This window comes from Carassius gibelio, chromosome A23 (assembly GCF_023724105.1).
Source record: "Carassius gibelio isolate Cgi1373 ecotype wild population from Czech Republic chromosome A23, carGib1.2-hapl.c, whole genome shotgun sequence".
Classification (NCBI taxonomy): domain Eukaryota; kingdom Metazoa; phylum Chordata; class Actinopteri; order Cypriniformes; family Cyprinidae; genus Carassius; species Carassius gibelio.
The window spans coordinates 977808-993386 of NC_068393.1; the positions used below are offsets into that span (position 1 = coordinate 977808).

General features: G+C 41.9%; 1 non-coding gene across 1 annotated transcript; it reads right to left on the minus strand.

The window, feature by feature from the left end:
- Window positions 1–12436: 12436 nt before the first annotated feature.
- LOC127945418 (U1 spliceosomal RNA) lies at window positions 12437–12594 on the minus strand. The gene has a single exon (XR_008150751.1). It is a non-coding gene; the product is annotated as a U1 spliceosomal RNA (small nuclear RNA).
- Between the last annotated feature and the right edge of the window lie 2985 nt (window positions 12595–15579).

The window sequence follows — 15579 nt, forward strand, 5'->3', positions numbered from 1 at the left end:
GGCATCAGGGCAGGTGTGACGATCGGTGGTTGGTGAGGACCGGTCTTGTGTAGCTCGCTGCGAAGGCAGGTAGTCAAAACAGCATTTTCTGGTACCTTGTGTTTGTGGTACCTGGTGTGAGGACCTGTGCTGTCTCGTTCAGTTAGCTGTAACAGTTAGCTCTGTGGTCTGTAGATGACAGGCAGTGTTCTGGGTGCTTGGCTCATCTTCCTTGTGAGTTTTCATGTGAAGAAGCACTTTCAGCACCCTCAGGATCTCTGCTGTCTCAGACGTGGCTGCACTGTGTTGCCCTCTGCTGGCTTGGAATGGTATTGACTCTCTGTAAAAATGTCTGTGACTGTGGTGTTGTAGGGCGCCATCTAGGGTTAACTCCAAGCAGTGCTCAGAGACAGAGACTTTGGGGTATTTCACAGTCTTTTCACAAATAGTCTTTTGCTTGGTGCAAGCTTTGTGGGCTAAGTTCCGTAACTCTTGTGTAGTCCTGTTACGGGGACACGCTGGGACTCTGAGATGAAAACTCCAACTGGCATGTAGGTTTAGGAGGAACAGAGTTTTTAAGTTGAAATCCTGTTCCATACCTGGTTCGTTGCATGCTCGGAAGTAGGTGTTTCGTAGCTGACTACAGAAAGTCTGTGGGTTTTCAAATCGGCCCTGTTTGAGGTCCATAGCAATAAGGATCCCATGGTCTGAGTTTGGATCAGAGAATTCAAGAATCAAAGTCTGTAGCAGTTGCTGGTAGTACGCTTTGACAGTCTCTGGTTGACGATCCAGAAAGCAATGCACATTACGGCTGGACGTGATTTTTAACAGGTACAATGTGTTCACATCTGTCACGTTAGCGACAGTTTGCAAATGAAAGTCAATGGCTTGTAAAGAAGCATGAACGTCATGTCCTCCTGCAGGATCTGGATTGAATGTAGAGATGCTTCTGGCTAGCTTGTGAAGTTCTCTGTGAGCAGTGCAGGGTTTAGTGACATGCGTTCTCTGGAAGGGTTCTCTTCCCTCCGTTGTTGACAGATGTTCTTGTAAGCTGGTTCTTGTTACACCCCCTTTTCCAGCTCTGGGTTCTTGGCTGAAAGGGTTGGAGTGGCGGCCCGGGAGAAATTTTGTGGGGTGCGTTTCTCCGATCCAGCCACTCTGTAATCTGTGAGATTGTCTCAGTTCGGTGTGAACAGTGTCAAGTTCATCTTGGAGCTCATCTCTCTGCAGAGTAAGCTTGTTGAATTTAGCTCAGGCCGCTTGCAAGTGTGTTTTGCAGGCCCAGGTTTTATAGTCTCTTTCTTTCAGTTCAGTTTCTGCTCTTTTTAGGAGAGCGTCACCTTGCTGGAGTTTTTTGTTGAGGTCTTTTCTGGCTTCTCTCTCCAGCTGTTCTCTTTGATCTGTGTCGAGGCGAAGATCTTGCAGGGCATTGTGAAGTCTTTCAACTCCTTTCTGTAGCTCTGGATCTGTGTCGTCCTCTTTCTTTTGCTGGTTCTGGGTCTCGAGGAGGAGCTGATCAAGATGACTCTGGGTTGGGGCCTGGTCCTTCCAGGCCTCCTCCGCGATGTTGCTCCGTTCACTGAGCCGTGCCTGGGCGACGAGAATGTGAACTAGGCTTCCGAAGATCCTGGCGAGTTCTCCGTAGTAGTCGCTTTGGTTTGGATCGCATGCCATCAGTTCATCTAGCTCGGTGTCTAGTTGCTCTGGGTGCTGCAGGTTACTGGCGTCCTTGGGCAGGAAGGGGGTCGTCACTGCTTTCAACCATGTCGAGAGGTGGCCCCCGTGGACTGCTGGACTGGATGCCTGGAACATCCTGATTCTCTGTCGGCGAGAGAAGCACAGCACACACACACAAAAAGACCAATGCAAGTTCGTTCTACGTTTAACGAGCTATATTCATACGGGCTGTGCCGTTTATGAGAATTTTGGGGCTGACTGATGCAAACAGTCAGACAGTTAAGTAGCAAATTAACTTGGGTCAACGAAGGACCTGAAATGGAGATTTTACAGGCAGCAGCCTAGCGGGTCGTGTGATGACACCGGCTGCTGGTGGTCGCTCTACTATTTAACTTCGTTGGTGGCTCCCAGGTTACTGTCTCTATGTGAAATGAAAGAAACAAATCACAACAGAACAGAGGGTAGAAAAAGATCAAAGTGAAACACAACACTTGAAATGAGATGAAAACAATAGAAACACAATGTGTTAGTGGGAATAAGGAGGCCTAAGCCTACTGCTAGGTTTTAAGATAGGGCCAACAGGTGAGTGGGCTATCTGGGTAGGAAACCTAGAAATATGGTGTGGCTTAAAGAAGCAAAAGGGTTAAACACTTAAAATATATCCGGGGGAATATCTAATATTCTGTGGTTTATAATAAGTGGATGGGTTTTATCACATTGGGTTCACCTGGGTGAATTGAAGTCATTCAGGTGGGAACCAGTGGCTTTGTCAACCTCCCCGGTGCTCCCCAAACACTCAACCGCAGTGTCCCCGGTCCTCCGTTACTCTGGCGTGGCGCCGTCTCGAACGGCTTATGACTTTTAGCACAACCTTTGGAGTGCCAAAATTGCTGATGTCTCTTGAGACAAGAGGAACCGAGTTTCACTCGCAGCCAGTATCGGTAACACCGGTCGGGCAGCCTTGCTCACTGGAAACCTGAGATGACCGTCCAATCACCAAGGGAGTTCTACAATCAAATACACAAAGGATGAACAAAGGAAACTTAAAGTTAATTAAGGTTTGGTTTGTTTAACATCAATTGAGTAACTATATGTAGAGAGGAAAGGTAACAGCTTTACCTAATCATGATAAAACAAAACAAAGGAATTATGATAATGATGGTAATTATCAAAATAACCTAAGTCAAAAGAGAGAAGCAAAATAATAATCATCAAATAAAAAAAAACAGGAATGAAACAAAAGAGAAGGAGTAGCTGGTTTTCACCAAAGGGGGGGAAAGTACTGCTTCTCTGTCTTTAACCTGCTGAGCAGAAAACTTAATTCAAATTAAAAATTCAAAACTGGTTTAAATCAAAATTTAAAATAAGCATGTATGAATTAAAAGGAAAATCTGAATAATATCCTATAATAACCATTGATAGCTTGTAAGTTATCATTAATGATCATGAAATTAATCAAACAGGGTGAGATTAATCAAAAGGGGTAAAAGTGGACATGCAATTTCAAAACAGAATGGAAAAGACAGAGGTCTGTTAGTCGATTTAACAGGAGACTGCCACTAGATGGCTTACCTTCTAAGTGGGTCAAACCGTAGTTGACCTGACACATCTAGATTTCCACTATTAACAATTACATTTTAATTCAAATCATGTTTGAACCAAACTCAAAGTAAATGTAAACAGTCAAAGGCAGGGAACATTCTTTTGTTTCCCTGTAATAATATTCGCACGAGCAAAGCTGTAAATGCAAATACTTAATGAGAATTTAGACATCTAATTCAAATACATCACAAGGGATTATAAATTAGCAATCAGAGCGCATTATCTGAAATGGCCACAGGATGGCAGCTTTGCACTCATGCAAGCTGGAATCAGAAAGCAGGGCGTACACTGAAATTTCTAACCCACGCCTTCTCTCTGGTGTTTAGATAGAGGAATTACAATTTCAATATGACTTAGAAATTATCTGATCGTTTGTCAGGCTGATTTTCTGCATCAAAAATCACAAGTAACAAACCAAAGGTTTTAATCTCTGAGGTGCTATATTAACATAGGTTGAAGAAGGATCCGTTCACTTCCAAAACACAACTGAAATAAAAACAGGAATTTTCCAACTGTTGACTCCAATAAACATTTATCAAAATAGCACTTATGATTTAAATGTTTTAGGTTTAAAAATCGGGTAGCTAAGCCAATTTTAGACCAGGAGTTTTTATCGTTTATTTTTTTTTTGAATATCATGTGGTTTACCACGAATTCAATAACGAGGCCTTTTTAACTGAATCAGAGGAACATCGCTCAGGTTCAGATTTACATGTTGCAACTATTAAAAGATTTCTTTATCTTTTAATTATTCATATTAAAATGTTCTCACTGTGAAAAGATTTTGGTCTTTCTTAACAGGATACTTTTAACATTATACTGCAGTTTACTTTCATTAAAAATAACAGTGACTATACTGTTAAGTTTCTACAAATACCTAGCGCTGACTGACCAGCTTTTTGCCTCAGTCAGTTGAGTGAGTTCGCGTCTTGCGACTTATCTCACAAGTACCGTTACATAATTTCATAGCGCACGTGCAGAAATTATTAAAAACCATATACATAGATTGATTGCTCAACCTTTGATGACAGTTACATTAAATTTGATTGATTATGAAAAATAGCTCAATTGCCTATAACAATAAATAATCACAGGGCACTGTAACTTACTCATTAATATGTCAATATTACATTCTTCATATCAATTATTGTGATATCTCTTACTGTAAATTACTGCAAATCAAACCGTGGTATGTCCAGCAAACCACTGTAGACCTATCAATTTTCAATAAAGTTATCACGCCTTATAATTCAAGGAAAAGTATTCTCTGGCCATGAAAATATTATCCTATCCTTATGATAAATTTAGTTTCTAAATTTAGAGCTTGTAGCTATAGATCAGACATCTCAGTGACTCGTAATGTGAGTGGGGTGGAGTCCAAGCCAATCGTCAGTATATGGGTTTTTAATAATTAAACTAGTAATACATCAAACTACAAATCACACAGAGTAAATATGCGTACGACAATACAAACAGTAAGCTTTATACAATACATAACGAATCCAAATAAAAGAGAGAGAGAGAGAGAGAGAGAGAGAGAGAGAGAGAGAGAAAATAGAATGAGATCACATAAGGAGCTCAGGTATGAAAATCATAGTCAGTAACTTTTGGAAGCCAACAACAAATCAGATCATAACAACACTTTAAACCAGCATTTAAATCTCCATAGAAAAGTGATACTTGCATGGCCCAGCGCGTGAGCGTGGTCTTTTTGTGAAGCTTTGTGCGCTTGTCCTTTTGAAAACAGCGTGCGTGTGCCGGAGGCCATGTGACGCGCGTGCACGCTTCGCTGGATCTTTGCGTGAGCGTGGAGCACGTGGTCCTTTGTTCTGTCCTCGCGCGGTATTTGAAAGGTTCAACAAACAATGTCCCAGAATTCGTCTTCCTTGCGTGGAGAGGCGAATAGTTGAATAAACTTAGTAAAGAAAAGAAACGAACGAAACGAAAGCTTCTAAAGGAGCCATTAAAATGGCTTTTTTTTTTCTCTCAGCCCCTGTGCTGAGGGGGTTCGCGCTATGAGCGCGGCCTATGGCCGCGCGGAAGCAACGTTGGACAGCAGCGTGTCCGAGAACGGAGAAGAAGAGGAAGAAGCGGAAGAAGAGGAGGTGGACCTTGTTTGGTCAATTCTTATAGCTTGAAATAGTTCACGCCCCTTTTTCGCGTAAACAGCCAATGAAAGTCCGCGATCTGAAGCGGAGGGAAAAGTTCCTTTGTCTCTGTGGAGACAACCCCCCCCGATGATCTAGGGCCTGTCTGATTCCATCAGGGATATTTCTAGCAAGTTTGTACTTCAGATTACATACATTTCCTTACTTTGTTCTAGATAAATGGGTCTGTCAGAGCATGACGATTAGAACAAGACTAAACATAATAGGTATATGTGATCAAAACATGAAGTTACATTAAATATGTGTAATTCTACATTTGAAAGATTTGCTTAACACATGATAACACTGCAGATGTTGGGAAACATCTAAATGTACCAAAAGGGAATACGTAATACATTTATACAACATAAAAACTAACAGGTAACGAATTCATTCCATAGAATGCATTGGGGAGAAGATTTGGCTTCTCTCCTCTCCAGTGTGGTCGTAAAGTTTTACGACCTGCAAAGATGGGGGTTGCAGAAACGTGGCTCTCTTTGAGGAAGTTAAAGTGTGGAGAGACATTTCCTAAAGTATAAGCTTGCAACTTATACTCTTCACATAACAAGGATTAACCATTTTATGCAATCCATAAACATATTTAAAATACATATTAATAAGGACTTACAAAAGTAAGGAACTTTACGCAAGGTTTCCTTTTGTGTATGTTGGAATGTGGTTGGGGGTTTTCATTTCTTCTTTGAAGCTCGCATGGGCATCGTAAATAATTTAAGTCCAGCCAGGCTGGCGCCAGGCCAGGCACTTGGTGCAAAAAGAGTTTCATTTGGAAAATCTGAATTAAACACATGAATCGATGATCTGCATATCCGTTACACCCGCAACCCACTGGGCACAAAGGAGATCTGCCCTGACCATGCCTATATAAACGCTCCCGTACTGGAAGCCTCCCTAATGCTGCCAACCAGTTCACATCCTTACACCTCCCTACTAAATAATCTGGTTGCAAGGACAACCAGTTCACTTCAATTGGAGGCTCTGCCCCTCTAGCTTCCTTAACTGAGCTCTCCTTCAACCTATCTTACAGCTTCCTATGATTTAACAACAATGACTCTTCCAAGCACCAAGGATTTCCTTTAATGATGTCTGCCGCCACTTTATAATGTTCAGGCCTATCCAGTGACCAAGGTACCCACACAGCAAAAGGATCCGCCGCGGAGGTACCATTACGAAAAATAACCATGGTTTTATTATAGTAAAACTGTAGTAACCCATGGTTTTTTGGCGTATTGACTGCCATTTGTAAAACCACAGATTTACTACAAATACCATGGTTAAACTAAGGTTAATATAGCAAAACCATGGTTAATTTGTGGTTACCATGGTTTAACTACATTAACCATGGTTTTTTGGTTTTATTTGTAGTAAAACCATGGTTAATTTTCGTAAGGGTATCGCGGCTTCCGGAATGGACCCGCGAAACGGACCCGTATTGGCGTCCACTTGCGCGCAATGACGGATCAGAAACGAAGGCGGATCGCGGATCCGTCGTTGCTCCGCGCTGCATCCGCTCCGCATCCACGATTAAAACCTTACCTCCACGGCGGGTCCGTTTTGGACCCGCACATTGAAACATATATCCGCCACGGACCCGCAACGGACTCCTAAAAATATACTGTCTCATCTTGCCAAGTAACCATGTTAGAGATCAGTGTCTGCTTTAGTTGGGCTCTTGACCCTTGATTTCTGTCTTAGTCTTTTCTCTGGCTGTTATAACCATGTTTCTAAAACACATTTTTTGTAATTCAAAAGCCCACAAGAAATAAGTGTTAACCTGTTGTTACATTTTATGTTGGTGATGATAATCATCAATTATTGAGCTGTACAGAGTCTACCCTCTGATGAAATATGTGTTGTGTAATTTGATTGATTATAGTAAAAGTGATTCTAAGAGCCAGTGCTTCTGGGATAATCAGTTAATCTGAACGATTTTTCAAACAGAAAAATTTTTTCGTCACCATTGTAGAGGTTAATATTCTGATTATTGATGTTTGTGTTTGACCAATTACTGGCATAGAAGAAAAATGTATGTGTACAAAAATGTTTAGAAAGTCATTTTTATATGAACTAATTATCACAGAGTCAATGGCTTTTAGTGTCATTTTTACTAGAACCACTTCTACTAATTACACAACACCTACTTCATCAGAGATTAAACTCTGTACAGTTCAATAATTGTGAATAATAATAATGAATAATTATCATCACCGCTATAAAGTATAACAACCTACACCTAGGTACAGGTTAACACTTATTTCTTCTTGGCTTTTGAGTTACAACAAATGTGTTTTAGAAACACATGGTTATGCCAGAGAAAAGACTAAGACAGAAATCAAGGGTCAAGAGCCCAACTAAAAGCAGACACTGATCTCTAACATGGTTACTTGGCCAGATGAGACAGTATTTTTAGGAGTCCGTGGCAGATATATGTTTCAATGTGCGGGTCCAAAACGGACGGCGGGTCCGCGATCCGCCTTCATTTCGGATCCGTCATTGCACGCAAGTGGACGCCGATACGGGTCCGTTTTGCGGGTCCATTCCAGAAGCCGCGATACCTCCGCGGCGATCCTTTTGCTGTGTGGGTACCCTATTACTCCACCCTGTTAAATGCCTCAAAGGCCAGCCCAACCAAAAGTGAGCCAAAACATGTGCTTTATGCTCTGGAGCCTGTACCATTAGGCAAGCTGCAAATGCAATAAACAAAGCCGTAACCTTCCAAGGGAGGCACGGCACCCCTCTGCCTCCCTCAGCCAGAGGACGAAACATCTGCGCCCTTGATACTAGCTCAGTCCTCCCTCTCCAAATAAAAGAAAAAATAAACTTCTCCATTCTCCTCCCCTGCCAAAAAGGTAGGGGAAAAACATAAGCCAGATGATTAATACTGGGCAACACATCTGCCTTCACAACCTGTACTCTACCCCATAATGACAGATCCCTTACAGTCCACCGGTTTACTTTAGATTGTAAAGATTCCAACATCCCCTCCCAATTTTGTTGTGCACTATTCACCTTGAAAAAATAAACAACCAAGATTTTAATACCGTCCTGACACAAGGTATACCGTCCTGGAACCACAGTCCTCTTACTCCACCGTCCTACAAACATCACTGAAGATTTACTGACATTTATCTTGGCACCTGTGGCTTCAGAAAAACTATGCAAAATCTCTCCTGTGACTGCAAAATCTTTTTCTGTGGTCAAAAAGACTGTCATATCATCTGCGTAAGCTAACACTTTTGCCCTTATCCCTCCTCCACCTGGCATTACTACACCAGTCAGAGTTGCTGTTAATCGTAGCCGACTAATCAGAGGCTCTAAAGACAGTATATAGCACAAGGGTGACAAAGGACACCCTTGCCTCACACCACCCAACTGTCTCACTGGTTCAGAATAGAACCCGTTAATCCTAATCTGACTGAAAGCTTCACTATACAGAAGCTGGATCCAGGCTCTGAACCCTGGGCCAAATCCAAGCTTCTCCAACACTGACCACAAAAAAGAATAGCTAACCCTATCAAAGGCCTTTTCCTGGTCAAGGCTCAGGATTGCCAAAGGAAGCTGACGCTGCTCAGTCCAACTGATCAAATCCCGGATCAAAACTAAATTGAGGCTGCCTGATCTTCCTGGGACCCCACAAGTTTGATCTGGATGAACCACCAAATCTAACACCCCCTTAAGCCGTAAGGTTAAGACTTTGGCCAGAATCTTATAATCGGTAGTAAGTAATGTTATTGGCCGCCAATTTGCCAAATCCTCCTTACTATTTTTCTTATGCAGGAGGGTCACCAACCCCCTCCTCATAGACAAAGGCAATTTCCCCACTTACAGACTTTCCTGATAGACTTTAATCAGTTCAGGGCCTACTAAAGGTGACCTCCTTCTCTAACCTGCCTGCCTCCTCTTCCTCCAAGGTCCTGTCCAGATCCTTTAGAAACCCCTCCGCTGTTGACTCTCTTATTTCTCTATTCGCAAACAGCTCCTTATAAAAGGCAACTGAAGCCTTGAGCATTCCTTCAACTGAGTAAGCCTTACCCTTCTCTGTATTTAAACATTACATACTGCTATGCTTCTGCCTGCCCTTCACAGTAGAAAAGAAAAACTTTGTAGGCCTTTCATCTAACACACGCTGACATACACCTGACTGCATAACAAACTTCTGTGCTTCCCCTCTATAATGTTCATTCAAAGAATCCTGCAAGAGTTTGGCTTTCTTCCACCCTTGCACAGTGCTCAATAGACCTTGAGAGCATAAAACTTGCAGTTCTTTAGTCCATTGACGCACTTGATTCCTCTTAGCCTTCCCCAAAGCTAAACCCAATGCCCTGCAAAAAAAACTTAATCCTCTCCTTCACCCCTTCCCACCAGTCAGAATGTGACTGGTAGAATTATTTGAAATTGCACCACCCAGCATATAATACCTGGAAAACCTGGAAAAGGTTTGGTCTTTGAGGTATGTAACATTCATCCTCCACTTCCCCCGACCCCTTTGCCCTGCTTCCACCTCTGCCCCAGCCCCAACTAAACAATGATCTGAACACCACATTGGCTGCCATGTGTAGCTACTAACTTTAACAGATTTTGAAAAAATTCAATAATCCAACCGCGATATAACCTAAACCCTTCCCCCCAGCTGTCTGACCTGAATCTTGTAATCCAAAACTTTTAACCCCTGCCAATTCCCCCCCAGAACTTTTTTCTAGGGACATATTAAAATCCCCTGCCAAGACCACCACCCGGTTCGTATATAATAACGGAAATATTTTTCCCAAAAAACCTTCCCTCTCCTCTTGCTTACTGGGCACATACACATTTATGAACCGCAAGGCCACCCCCCTCCATCTTGCATCCACAAACATCACCCTCCCTGGAACAATCACCCCAGATGTTTCAACTATCACCTCACAGGAAAATAATAAAATCCCCACCCCATCCGCCCTCACATTCCCCACTCCCCAAAAGGAGGGTCCCCGAGTCCAATCCTTTGAAAAATTCTCCACACCTTGTTCATTCTCCAAGTGACATTCTTGTAAAAACAAAACATCATAATATAATTCTTTAACAGAAAAGAAAACTGCTGTCCGGCGTTCTGCCATTTTCAGCCCTCTTACATTAAATGTTGCCACTCTTAACAGTCCCATTGAAAACCTCTAGACTCCCTCCAAAAGCCCCCATATTGCCCACAATACTTCCCCAACCCACTTCCCCCCTTATTCCTCCCCATTTTTCCCACATTCTCTTCTTCCCCTTCCTCCCTTTACCCTCCTTGAAACCACTTCAGACCATTCCCCGGATTCTGCTATCATTTCTTCCCCTCTCTCTTCCTCTTCAATACTATCCCACCAACCAGTGCTTGTCCCTCCCTCCTCGTTCTCTTTTCCTTCATAGCCCTCCTCATTACAATCTTGACTCACAGAGTCCTCACTGACAGAGTTCTCCAGTTGCTGTATTTGCATATTTCCCCGTTATCAGGGTCACTGGCCTCACTCCAGGCTCTGCGACGGCCAGTCCCAGATGCTGACTCTGCTGCAATCTCCATCTTTGACTCACTATGTACTGTCTCTCGTTAGTGGGCTGATCCAGTTGCAGGCTCCAAAATGGTCTGCTCCTTATCCACCTCCAACACCCCAGAAAGCACCTCTGTGAAGTCCAGATCTGTCCATCCTGGAGATGGATTAAGCTGCTGCTCCGATCCCACTCCTTTTACCTCCTTTTCATCCAGGGACAAGGTTACCAGATCCCCCACAGTTCCATCCGCTTGTTCCTTCATACCAGCACACTCCTGACTTGATGTACTCATACTTCTCTGATCATTCGCACCTGTCGCTTGTTGAAGATGACCCTCCCTTTCTGCTGGTAGACTGCTAAGAATGGCATCCAGGTCTGCCTGCAGATCATGACCTTCCTTTAATATGCTCGCATATGACTTGTTTCTTGAAGGACAGGTACGAAAAAGATGATCGGCCTTGCCACAAAGGCTACAAAGTTTTGGTGCGCGGAAGGCAAAACAAAACCGACAACGCTGTCCTTCACAGTCTGTTTTAACTTGTCCTTCTCCAAAACATCTCCTGCAATACATGGACTGCACAGGGTAGTAGAGAGAGCCCCTGTTAGGCCCAATGGAAATGGACCCTGATAGGTGAATCAGGCTTCCAGGGACTGCTGAGTCCACCTGGAGCTTCAAACAAAAATGCCTCTTTCCAGTCCAAATCCCAAACCGATCCCTTACACGCTCACCTCCTTTCACAGCCTCGCAGTGCCTCTCAAGAAAAGTCATTACCTCCACATCCTCAACAAAAGGATTATATAGATGGATTGTGAGAGGTAAGTAATCCTGTGCAAACAGAGGGTGCAAACTCAGTCCTTCCAACAACTTGTGCTTTTTCTGCCCCCAAGACTCAAAAAAACTCACACAGTCCGTTAAATTGAAGAAGGTCAGATCCATAAATCCCATTGCTGTGAAATCCTGCAGACAGAACACTGATGAAGCAGCTACATTGAAAACTCCTTTCAAGACATCCACGACCACTAATTCCCTCCTGAAGTTTTCCTTTACAGACCGGACAGCATTCTGAAGCACTTGAATTCGTACAGTATTCTTCAACAGCGCCATCATGGTTTATAAAAGTACCATCGCCTCTCGACGTACCCATCTCGGCTTTGGTAAGTCTGGGAGACCTAAAAACGCTGGGGGATGGTAGTACACTCCCCTGTCTACAACGTCACTGGGCCTCGTCCTGATCGGCCTGACGGAAAGTACTGCATTGAAAAAGGACAACCAAACAACATGGAGACAGCTACAGCTAGGCTGCAGTCAGTCCAATCGACTTTCAAAGTGAGGTCTGTGCTATATTCAAACTAAACTACCCACCGGGGTCTGATTTTTCAAGAGCCTAAGTGACTTTGTTTCACAGGTGCACAACACATACCTCGCATGTGACAGAACTCCCCATTCTGGAACGAAAACAAAAAAAAAACTGGAAAAAACATAATCTGCTTTGTTTCACCAACAATTTCAGGGGAGAGCGCGAACGCAGTCCCCCACTACCATAAATTATGCAGTCGAGATTCCCGCATTTGGGGAATTCGCAGGGGTCAGCATGGGCGGACTGCAATGGACAAGCCTCACCCTGGGTGAACTTTTTTTTTTTTTTTTTTTTTTTTATATATATATTTTTTTTTACTTAAAAAGGCCACTCAAGGCACTTACAATGAGAAAAAAGGAAGGAACAGAGTTTAGCATATAATGCAAACAATTCCATATTACATAAGTTAACCAATCTTCCATACCTTATTAAAGGGAGAGACATTTGGTATGTTCCAAATCTTATCCATTTCATCAACTGTCATTTTCTGTGCGTCTCTTACAATATAGTCACCAATACTTCTTAAGCTCGATTTTACCACTGATTTAATTGGTATCTCATGAGACCGAAATACACAAACATTTCTAGATTTCCATAACGCTTCTTTAAAGATGTTTATAATTGCCCACCAACGAATCCATTTATTGAAATGAACCTCTTTTAATTCTCCATACCAAATATCTCCCTCGCTTGGCATTCTGTACAAATTCGACAACCATGGTCGTATTTGATTCCATATCCTCTGAGCATATGGAAAATCCCACAGACAATGCTTAATAGTCTCTTCTTCACCACAGTATGTTCTAGGACATAGTATGGTACGAGTACAATTTATTTTCTTCAAGAAGGCCCGGGTGGGTAAAACAATTCTGTATAACTTGCAAAGCGATGTCTTTATGGCAATTAAATAAAAAGTCATTGTTTACATTCCTCCAAACTTTGACACATCCTGATTCAATAAGCTTGCCAACAGGGGTCATTCTAAGTAATAGAGGAGATAACTTTCCTTCTATTAGAGATCTATTCAAATTAACAATTGAAATATTAGCCCAAGACATTTTCTTTATTAAACACAATATTCTATCGTACATAGCTGGTCTAATTTCTGCATGTGGGGTGTTTTGTGGTGTTCTCTTATTCCATAATCTCCTTATTTCTTGATCTACCCAAAACCTTGCAAAGAAGCTGCTGATATTTATTTCTTCATCATTTAAACAAGCTTTGACTATAGGGATGTGATGAGGCTACAAAGGTGTTTGATTGCTCTTGACTACGCCACTCCAATTTTACTTGGGTAGGAGATCCCCAATCACTCAAGGGTTTCCCCGCTCGGCTATCCAATTAAATGAATAAGCTTAAGGCCAAACTGCTATGAGAATTAAAACATCACTTTTATTAAATACATGGATTCTGGTCTCATTTGATTTCCTTCACAAGCTAACCACATTTAGTAATACAGGATGTCAGTACACTAGATTATGTTGGGTAACAATACCTCAAAAAGAAAATATACACAAAAAAATGAATAAATACAATAAACCCCAAAAGAAATTACAAACTTTCTGCACCGCACACTACGTGCACAAAAACACACTCAAACTCATTCCACACCACACTGGTGTATAAATCAAAATGAGTATCTTCCCCTCATAGTTACTCTATTAAGAGCTGTTGAAACTGACTTAGCTTGAAGTTCACAAAATAAACCATAAAGAAAATACAACGGATTAATTTTGGGCCAACAAACAAACAAAATTACAAATAAATAGAAAACTGATTACAATACCATAACCCTATAAAGAAACAAAAAAACACAAAGGTAGGGAAAAACAGTGGTCATTTGCACTGGATGGATCGAATTCTTATTTCAGACGCCACAGGAAGTACAACCGTCGATAATATCCACTGCTCATCTCGTTCAACAGCCAATATGAGGGCCTTTAAGGAAACTTCTGTGCAGTGTACTGCAATGGTAACCCAGTGTCCACCACTCATCCAGTCAAACCTTCTCAGCATTAAGGTATTTAGAACACGCGTCTAAACAAACCAACAGAGCTTGTTCTTCCAGCGACCGACCATGCCAAACAATTCAAACACTGCAACCATTCCAACCAACAGGAAGTGACATATTTAAAGGGAACTTACACCCTATACTGATACCCTCAGCAGCGCCCTCTACTGACCTGGCTACAGGGAGAAGAATCAAATACTCATATCTCAGTTTTTTTATATAATATTTCACGTTTCAATTTCTCTTGGTTAGAACCCCATAAAAAATCAATCATAATTTTCTTTACTGACTTTAAAAAACGTCTTGGGGCAGGCAAAGTTACCGCTATATATGCAAGTGATGCTATGATCTCTGCATTAATTATTAATACTTTACCCCTAAGAGTGAGGACTCTTTCTTCCCACTGTTTTATTTTCCACTCTATTTGATGTAATCTAGAGTTCCAATTTCTTTCTTCCATATCTTTATACCATACCATTCCTAAAATTTTAATGGCTTTATCTTGAATTTTTTTATTCCAAAATTTTGTTTAGGTTCTGACCAATTCAGATATAAAATCTCACATTTACTTCTATTAATCTTCATGCCAGTTGCTAGCATAAAACGATCACATGCCTGTAATGCTTTTTCTACTGATTGATTATTCGTGAGTAAAAGTGTAAGGTCATCCATGTATAGCGATATCTTTGCTTCTTTGCCCAAGCTCCCCGGAATTACTAACCCTTTCAGTTCAGGATTTTGTCTAATGGCTTGAGCTAATGGTTCTATAGCTAATACAAATAGCAATGGAGATAAGCCACATCCCTGGCGTACTCCTGAACGAACCATAACAGGGGGTGACAGATGGCCATTAACCAAAATACGACTCTGACACTCTGTATATAACAGATTGATCCATCTATACATTGATTTCCAAAGGCCGGAACTATGTAGCACTTTGCGTAGAAATCGATGGTCAATACTGTCAAAGGCCTTTTCTAAGTATAATCCCAAAACACATAAGGGTATTTTACGATCTTGAGTATAGAGAAAATAATCTCGTATCAGAGGCAGATTCTGTTGTAAGGATCTACCCTTTATTCCACATGTTTGATCATCCCCTATTAAACTTGTCATAATAGGTTGGAGATGGAAAAATATCGCTTTGGGCAATATTTTTACATCAGTTCCCAACAAGGTTAAAGGGCGCCAGTTCTTCAGGTCAGATTTATCCCCTTTCTTAAAACGATCGGAAGTCGTGGCCTAATGGTTAGAGGGTTGGACTCCCAATCGAAGGGTTGTG